We start from the raw sequence: 9,326 nt of genomic DNA, 5'->3' as shown, positions 1-9,326 counted from the left end.
GCTGCGAGCAGGAAACGGGGGATGACGCGTAACATAAAAAATGAACAACGAAGCTGCTAGGAAGAAAAATAAATAAAATAGGAAGACAACGAATACAAAAATAAGTCCCCCTCGAGAATACCTCGCGGCGACGGCACACACGCACGCACACACACTCGAGGTCGCGGCGGCGAAAGAATAAGGCCGTCATCATCACAGCGGGGCGACACACGAACGCGCACACAGGCCCGCGCTACGTCCGCTAGCGCAGCCAGCGAGCCCGCGAGATGTCAAGAAATTCCGCGCGGGTACGTTGGGTACGTCGCACTCTCTTGGCCGACATTTGGCGCCGCCGCAGCTGCGAACGAAACGCTCGTTTGCTCTCTATTCTGAACCCTCCCTCTTCTCATGCCCCCCCCTCCTCTGCGCACCAACGGAACGGTCGCGTGTCGCGCATTTTATTCTCTTTTATCTTCTCATCGCCGCCTCCCCCCATCCCTCCGACTCCTTGCGCGCCTCCCGCCCAGCTCTCTCTGTACATAAAGCGTGCGTCGCACCTCGAAGCACCCCCCCCCCCCAACCTTTTTCTTCTTTCTTTTTTTTTTAACCGTCTTCTTCCTGGCCTGGCCAGGTTGCGGCGAAGTGAGGAACCGGGAAGGAAGCGAGCAAAGCGGCCAGACCCGTCGTTGTCGCAGGCGCGGAAGAATGGAGGGGAATGAAGTAAATGAACGAAGAGCAGAATGGGGCGCAAATTGCGCAAGATTTCGCGAAAAAGGGGGGGGGGGGGGGACGCTGAAGACGATCATTCCTTTTGTGGGCGCGCGCCTACAGCTATATAACACGTCGCGCGGTGAGGACTGCGGCCAAGAAACAGTGCTCAACTCCCCCCCCCCCCCCCCCCCCCCCCCCCCCCCTCACCGTAAGCGTCGAGAACCGCTCGGGGTTTGTGCGCAAGCGGGCCGTCGGGGTGTTCCATCATAAGCGTTTTGGGGCAGAGCAAGCACCGCGATGGAGCTGGGTTTAAGAAAGAAATAATTGAGCGGCGAAACAAAAATTAATGATACAGGATGGAGGCAAAGGCAAGGTGCTGGAATGTATAAGGCATGAAATATTCGGGGTCTGGCAAGGATGATTGTTTGTGGAACGGTTATTTCTTTTTATTCGCCGCCTTCCGCGCGGCCTTTCCGATGAACGCTTGATGTGCGGGGATCAAAGAGACAGAAAGCCGCTCAAACTGAACGCAGACCTTGGCTGTGGCAGCAGGAAGAAGGAAGTGGTTGTTTCGGCGAGGCGTGCAGAGCAAGGTGACCTCAGTCCTTGATTGCTTTGCTGGTCTGTTATCAACGGCCGGTTTACGGACAGTTCTTGGTGGGGGCGGCCAGGTGGTGGTGGGCAGTCGGGGGTCTCATCGGCACCGTTCATTTTCTGGCACTTTTTTCTTTTTCGCAGAAAAAAATTGGCAACAAAGCCGCTTTCCCACAACAAATTCTGCGCATTTCAGACGGGGCACGTCGCCTCCCACCCCATGTCTCCTTTTATATGAATCCCCATGTATTATGCATACAGATAAGCACGAAAAAGAAGGCAAATCAGGATTTAGCGCAACCCATTCGCGCCAGTTTTCGCAATTTTCGGTGGTCCTGCGACCACCCAGAGAAGCCGACAATCAATGCAGTGAAATGGCCAGCTCCGAATGTATCTGCGTGCTTGCATTTATGTCAGCTTAATTTCAGTTATTGCTCGCTTTTCACGACCACGCTGCGTGCCTAATAGTCTTGTAGTCGCGTTGACTTTTAGCTTTTTCCACACGCACCAGCGCTACAAGATCGCGTATAACGGTACAAACTGTCTGCATCACCACGCTTATTACAAAACAAGCAAGAAAAAAAACAGCTTCGAATATGCGTTGTATACCCTTCGTTTATTTGATGTGTTTAATTTTTCTTCGTCCGTCATTCCGCCCCTCTTTTCCGGGTCTCTTAAGTTATCATTTACGCCAGACGGATTAGACAAAAAAGACTCATTAACGATGCGAGGCGCAGATAAGCCTTTTCGTTTTTGTGTATTTCGACTCTTTTTTTTGTTTTTCCTTTCCTCCTCCGTTTATTCTCCGCAACCGCGGTACGCGTAACCCGTCTTCTTATCGACCCGGCGATCGACCACGCGCGATGACGCCCCGTAGTACGCGGCGTACGTACGTACATACACCAGAGCGTGCATGCGTACAGCCCGAGGGCGCGGACCGTGAGAAAGTGTCCACCGCTCGGTCAGCATCCGTGTGAATAGGCGTCTCCGCGCAGCGGAGGCTGCGGCGACACGTCGGTTCAGCCGGACAGGAAAGGGGAAAGTCCGACACGGGCGTTCCCGACGAGCGGAGTCTAATAGGCGTGCACGGGAGAAAAAACAACAAAAGGTTGATTCATGAGGGGGGCAAGCGTAGGGGAACAAACACTCGATAATAGCGGGGAGGGCGTAAGGGAGGGTGGACGAGGACAGTCACCGCTGCCTGTACAGGAACGCTCTGTTTGAACATACATCGGACCTTCCTTCTAGGAAGCGGCGATAATAGAACGACCACACACGCTATTAGCTTTCGCATGTTGGTCATTAGTGCTCTTAAAGTGATTGTTGCGCGATGTCGGGCACTCCTCGCGCTAAATGAAGGTAACGAGTTAGTAGGCCGTGAAGCCACTGTCGATTAAGGTAGTGAAGACACCCCCGTGAACCCTGCAATGCGTTTGTTGCGTGATAATTCACTCAACGAGTGAAATCAATTTAGTAGTTGCCTACTGAGTACTCACAGGATACGTAAGCGTATACAAAAGAGGGTCCCACGGCCTGAAATCAATCTGAGCTGAGGACACGGATTTAATCCCCGACCGTGTTTCGAAGGGGCCGAAAGGAAAAAGGCGCCCGTGTGCTGTTCGATGCCAGTGCACGTTAAGATCCCAAGGTGTTCGGAATTACTCCGGAGCCCTCCACTACGGCCCCTCTTTCTTTCTTCCTTCGCTCCCACCTTCTTTTATGGCGTGGTTGAGGTGTTCACCGAGAAGTGAGCTACTCGCCATTTCCTGTCCCCAAAAACCACTAACGTGTGACTACGATATCATAGGTCCTCATCGCCGCACATATCCAAGCTCAGTTAGGACTCAGCCCAACGTCGCCGGCAGCAGTGACCAATGGTCGAACTGATTTTTTTTTTGCGCTAATCTGCATCCGTTAACTTTTGTCCATGACTGTAAGTCGTCGTTTTCGGACTGTCGGGACAAGCGAGTATTCCAGACGTTAACCATCTTGCCGCGGGCCGGACTCAAGTCATTCAACAAGCACTGCCCAAACAGCAGACACCGCGCACGAAAAAAACACAATGCTCAAAGCGTTCAACGTCCAAGCAGGCGGAGTCACAGCCGAGAGGCTTGCCGGAGCAAAAACCTCACAGCACAACGTATGCTGTTCGCCAGCCAAGCTGCACTTTCTATCGTTAACCGCTCTTATGACGCACAGCAACACGTCGGCGAAGCGTTCACGAAGCAGCTGCAGGAGTCCCGCCGCTCAGCACGCGAACACGCTGATGTAAAAGTAAAAAAAAAAAAACGCCGTACAGTCTTCGCCAAAAGTAACCAGGCTCCATAGTTTACTTCTCCCTGATATAGGGGAGCCCCTACGGCCTCCCTAAAAACCAAAAGGCACTGGAAGGTGAGGAAAAGGGTTCTTACTTAATTCAGAGTGACCTATAGCTTGATGGTCGCGATAAGTGTTCCGCTATACAACTGAGAAGCAAACCGGACAGCCTGGTTACGTTTGGCCAAGACGCTACGTCGCAGCTAAGCTGCTTATGTCGATGGAGTCTCCGCGATCGAACCTTTGATCGTCAACCATTTCGCCTCGAGTGCTAAAGCCATCCCAGATGACGTGGAAGACGAGAACCAATGTGCCACGGTGCTCAGAAGCACACGACGTCGAAATCGGCTGAAGTCGGGCCAACCTATTCTCTCGATCGTTACCCATCTACGTAGCTAGCCTTAGGAGAGCAGCCGGAAGACCCCCCCCCCCCCCCCCTCCCCTTCCATCTGTCGTGCATGCCGTTGCACGGCGTCCGAAGCGAAGAGTGATATACGACGCTGTCACTAGCGAGCGACGTCAAAACCGGCGCGGGAACAGCTGGGCACTTCGCTGGTCGCATTCGTCGCGCACACGAGATGCCTGCGAAGTCCTATATCGCGCACGCCCCTCTATAGAATCGTCGGGGACGGATGAAAGAGAGGAGATAAGAAGCATCGTCTGGGCGTCACACAACGGCTCGAGCTTTGTTGACACGTTACGCGGTGGCACGCTCGACCTTTCATCCGACCTCTGCGCGTACAATGCGCGCGGCATTCGAGAAGGGACAAGGGCGACCTGAAGCGAAGTGCATTCTTTCTCGTGCGTTGAGCTCGCTAAAGAAACAAGTACCTCGGGCTTAAAGAGAAACCGCTCACGTCACTCGTGACGCCAGACGAAACACACTTGAACGACCTTGAGAAGCATCCTTGCAGCCCCTAGAGTACACTCGGATGCAACACTGACGTCACAAAAAGCGAATATTCACTCGTGCGGGCCTCCTACGTACACTCGGGTGCAACATGAAAGGGAACGCATGGTCGTCATTCAAGGGCCCACGCCCCCATGGCTCAGAGGGTAGGGGCCTTGGTGCTGAGCAGGAGGACCAGGAGTCAATCCCGGTCGCAGCGGTTCGATGGGGGCGAAACGCGAAAGACGCTGTTGAGTGACATCAGCGCACGTTAAAGAGCGTCAGGTGGCCTAAATTAATCCGTTTTTTTTTTTTTCAAAAAGGCGAATGGATTAAACAGTCATTACCGGGACTAATGTACGCCGATGATATAGTGCCAATGGCTGACAACAAGGAAGATTTGCAGAAGTTGATAGACATTTGTGGTACAGAGGAAGACAGATTAGGTTTCAAGTTAAGTAGGGAAAAATCTGCAGTCATGATAGTTAATGATGAGGACGGCGAGCATAGAATACAGGAGTTCATGCTAGAAGTAGTGGATGAGTACAAGTATCTTGGGGTGTGGATAAATAATGGTGCTGAGTATCTGACAGAGCGTGAAAAATTTGTAATGAATAAAGCTAGTAGGAATGCAGCTGTCATGAAAAACAGGGCACTGCGGAATTACAATAGATACGCAGTGGTAAGAGGGATCTGGAAAGGGGTGATGGCTCCTAGTCTAACTTTCAGCAATACGGTCCTGTGCATGAGACCTGATGTTCAAGCAAGGTTAGAAATGAAAACTTGGCGTAGGGAGGCTAGCCTTGGGAGCACATGGCAATGCACCAAATCAGGGGGATATGGGATGGGCTTCGTTCGAGAGCAAAGAAGCTAGCATTTGAGGAGCGATTGAGAAAAATGGGGGAAAAGCAGTGGGCTAGGAAAGTTTTCAGGTGCCTGTAGATGAGAAATGTGGACACAAAACGGAGAAAGCGAACTAGAAAATTGACAAGCAGATATCTGGACAGTAGTTGAGGGGGAAGGGGGAAGGGGGGGGGGGGGGGGCAAATCAGCAATTATCGTTTAATAAAAAGGTTAAAGAAACAGAGAGAGCTCTGTGGAAAACAGGGATGATGACGAAATCGGCACTGGGAACACACAGGATCTTAAAGCAGGAAATTGCCAAAGAAAATATCTATGATAATTGTAGGGGAAATTTTTTGTCGTTTGAGGCCAGGACTGGAGTTTTGCGGACTAAGACATATAGAGTCAGGTACCACGAGATAGACACGTTGTGCGTTGCGTGTGGAGAGGAGGAGGAAACGGCTGAACACTTGATACCTTTCTGTAAATGGCTCCACCATACAGTGGAAAGCAGCGGGGCTGATTTATTCAAAGCATTGGTGTTTAAGGACAGTGAAGGAAAAATCGAATTTAAGCGGGTAGAAGTAACCAAGCGAAGGTTATCTAATTGGTGGCTAAAGTCAAGACAACAGTAAAACTTTACGAGTCATGGCTAGATGGCTTAAGCCACCGCTCGATTTTAAGGGTTCAGCCTTATCCATCCATCCAGTACGACGTCCCTCACTCGTAATTTTTAATTTAGTGTCGAACTTCAAATGTTTTCTGAGACTGATTTAACAGGAACCCTACCCTGCTGTACTGGGACAGTAATACAATTTGCTGAATACAATATCTTTCAGACTGAACCATGCCGCAGTATATTCCTCATACAGTCAGCATCTGACAAGCATAGGCAGTTAAACCCGGACGTTACATTCCTAAGGCCAACTTCCCAAGCAGTAAGTTTAATTCTCAGGGAGCACCACTCACGAGTTCATTTGCAAAAGCCGTTGTATGTAGCGCATTTTAAGGCACCTACAAGATATCTTCTCTCAGTAACTGCGAAGTGCTCCTAAAAAGCTCACATTTCACACAAAATGAGCAGCGACTTCATTTTTATGAATGCGTCGGTTTGAAGTTGCTATCGTGTAGCACATGGGCATGTACCCGTCTTGGACATGTAATTAATGACCTTAGTTGTCTTGCACATTAACAAAACTACATGCAGCATGCGACTTTACTCTGCAGCTGTGCTTCGTAGCTATAAGCGGCACTGGCGCTCACTGAGATTGGTGCTGAGCTTTCGGAAGTTCTCGAACAAGTTCCTCAATGAGATATTTTTTTTTTCCAAGCGCTTTCTACACAGCTTCAAAGGCGAACTCCATGCCATGTTTTTGTTAATGTGCGGTGCCCTCTCTAAAGAAAGCGCTGACAATGGCACTGGCTAATCGTAGAGAGTACTCAAAACGGCACTCACCGAAGGGGCAATGAACGGAGGCCTCAGTCGGCGTCGTCCCGAGACAGAATCGTCGAGATTGGCAGCGTAATCCTCAGGCGAACACGAAACGGCGTGTGAAGCGAACACTTCCCAAAACGGTGGTACATTTCTACCGGCGCCGGGCCTTCGTCGCCACTTTCAAAATTCCACAACAGACGACGGCCGGTGCGCCGGCGTCAACGGTCAGACAGATGCAAGCAGGCGACAGCCGCGCACTGACAGCTTGCAGCAGCAGACGACAACGACACTACCCTTGACAGCAGGGACACTCCCACAGGCACGCACTGCGAATCACTGCACAAACACCGGCGCCGCGCCCAGCCTCCTGGGAAGACGACAGAAAAGCGGTTATCCACAATCAAAACAAGCTCCTCCGTGCAGGTGCGGGAAACAACAGCGCCTCTTGAGCGCCGAACGGAGTCAAGAAACAACCTCGGATGATCCCGCCCGCAGTGTAAACAACGCAGACGTAGAAACACGCGCCTAAGCACGTGCGACTGACCAAGCTGAGCACGAATCCATACACGCACTTGGGTGCAGTAGTGCGACGCAGTTTCATCCACGAAACCGTTCGCGAGCGATCAGGCACTGGCAGCCACAGAACCGTGAGTGATTGAAACGCACGCGAAACAGCGCCGCGGCTACGCGCCAGAGCCCCGGCGCAGACGCCGCCAGCAACGCGCGAGTCGCATCTGCGTTCGAATACGACTCCCGCCGTCTGCCGCCAGCGCCATAGCCGCGCGGAGTTCCCGCGGCGCTGCGGTCGCTTTTTTCGCGAGTGGAGAGAGAGGGAGAAAAAGAAAGAGGAAAAATAAAGAGAGGAGGCACGCGCTAGCGACGCGCGTCGCCCGAGCGAACGCAGACGTTTCCGGCGGACTCGGTAGACGACGCTGACCGCTACGGAAGAAAAAAATAATAAATAAAATAACAGCAGTAAGCCTGAGTACCTCGTGCTCTAACGGGCATAAAAGGCCACCGCATGCGGGTGCTGCGTTTCTTTATCCAGGAGCTGCGTACTTATGCATGTACCGAGTGTAATGTTAAGTGGCGACATTTGAGTTGCATCGCTGTTTGAAATAGATATTTTGTTTGTAGAGTCCACCCGCCACGGTGGCTCAGTGGTTAGCGTGCTCGGCTACTGATCCGGAGTTCCCGGGTTCGAACCCGACCGCGGCGGCTGCCTTTCGATGGAGGCAAAGCGCTAAGGCGCCCGTGTCCTGGTGATGTCAGTGCATGTTAAATATCCCCAGGTGGCCGAAATTATTCCGGAGCCCTCCACTACGGCACCTCTCTCTTCCTTTGTTCTTTCACTCCTTCCTTTATCCCTTCCCTTACGGCTCGGTTCAGGTGTCCAACGATATATGAGACAGATACTGTGCCATTTCCTTTCCCCAAAAACCAATTATTATTATTATTATTATTATTATTATTATTATTATTATTATTATTATTATTATTATTATTATTATTATTGTAGAATCCAAGCTGGTATCCCAACACTAGTGACCACAGGAAGAAAAGTAGATCTGTTCGTTTATTGTTTTTTATTGTAAGTAGTTCAGGCTCGGACTTATCAGTTTATGACACTGTGCTTACGAAACACGTAAGTATACTGCTAGGCCAATAATATTGCAGTTTACCTTTTAGATCCTCGGAAAACGCAGTCTATAAAACTTAGAACAACTAGCGCCTGCGGTTTGGAAACCAGCAGATGCTACTGCGCGACCTCGCGCAACTCACCGGAATCCGACTTGTGGCGCCATCTATTGAAAGGAGAGAGATCTAGCAATGTTGACGAGTTTCAAAAGAGAAACAACATCGCGGGAGGGGGCGATAGCGTGATCGTGAGGAGAAACGCAGATCTTGAGGAACTTCGTTTTTCCACGCAGCCTAAACTCGTTTTTTTTTTTGTATGCTCGAAAATCTTGTGGCACAGGGCACAAAGCCGGCACTCAATGTGCCGCGCAAGAAAAAAAAAACCATTGTGTGTGGCAAAGCTCAAAGCATCGGCTGCATTTCTGATTGATTTCCACAACCGCAAGGGCGTGCAATATGGATTGAACTTAAAAAAAAACGAATGAAAGACCATTTTTCTGTAAAAAAACAACCACAACAAACACAAAAACGCAGAGAGTGGGCGACTCGCATTCGAAGTGACAGGGAGAAAAGGGGCAACTGGTTTCGAGAATTCGTCGCGTGCACAGTAGCGGTATATTGAAGGTTATGCTCCAGAGAAATAAGGACCAAAAATAAAGTATACAACACAGAACAGCTGCTGCGGCAGATTTGAGAAGAGCGTCAAAACAGATCAGAAGAGCAACTCTGGGAATCTGTAACGGCAGCGCCGGGGAAACCAGTAATGAGAATAAGAAAAGAATCTCTCAAACGAGCAGACGATTGTTCAGGCCCCGCTCTGTCACTTCAACGCTCAAGCTAACATCGGGACTGCTCGGGAAGAAAGAAAAAAATACATAATTCTCGGCGGCTCAATTCATTCTGCCTCCTTTCAGTGCGAAG

The 9,326-nt window shown here is 50.6% G+C and overlaps 1 protein-coding gene across 2 annotated transcripts in view; it reads right to left on the bottom strand.

Annotated features, from left to right (window-relative positions):
* The window catches only part of LOC144120803 (uncharacterized), a 270,149-nt gene extending 262,633 nt beyond the window's left edge, over positions 1-7,516 (bottom strand). For both annotated transcript variants that reach the window (XM_077653509.1, XM_077653511.1), the window contains exon 1: positions 6,789-7,516. The gene's annotated coding sequence lies outside the window, so the exon portion shown is untranslated. The remainder of the gene's footprint in view (positions 1-6,788) is intronic.
* Positions 7,517-9,326: the final 1,810 nt, after the last annotated feature.

This window comes from Amblyomma americanum, chromosome 2 (genome assembly GCF_052857255.1).
Source record: "Amblyomma americanum isolate KBUSLIRL-KWMA chromosome 2, ASM5285725v1, whole genome shotgun sequence".
Taxonomy (NCBI): Eukaryota; Metazoa; Arthropoda; class Arachnida; order Ixodida; family Ixodidae; genus Amblyomma; species Amblyomma americanum.
Note: the sequence above shows the minus strand (reverse complement) of the source record. Positions and strands in the feature narration are given on the sequence as shown.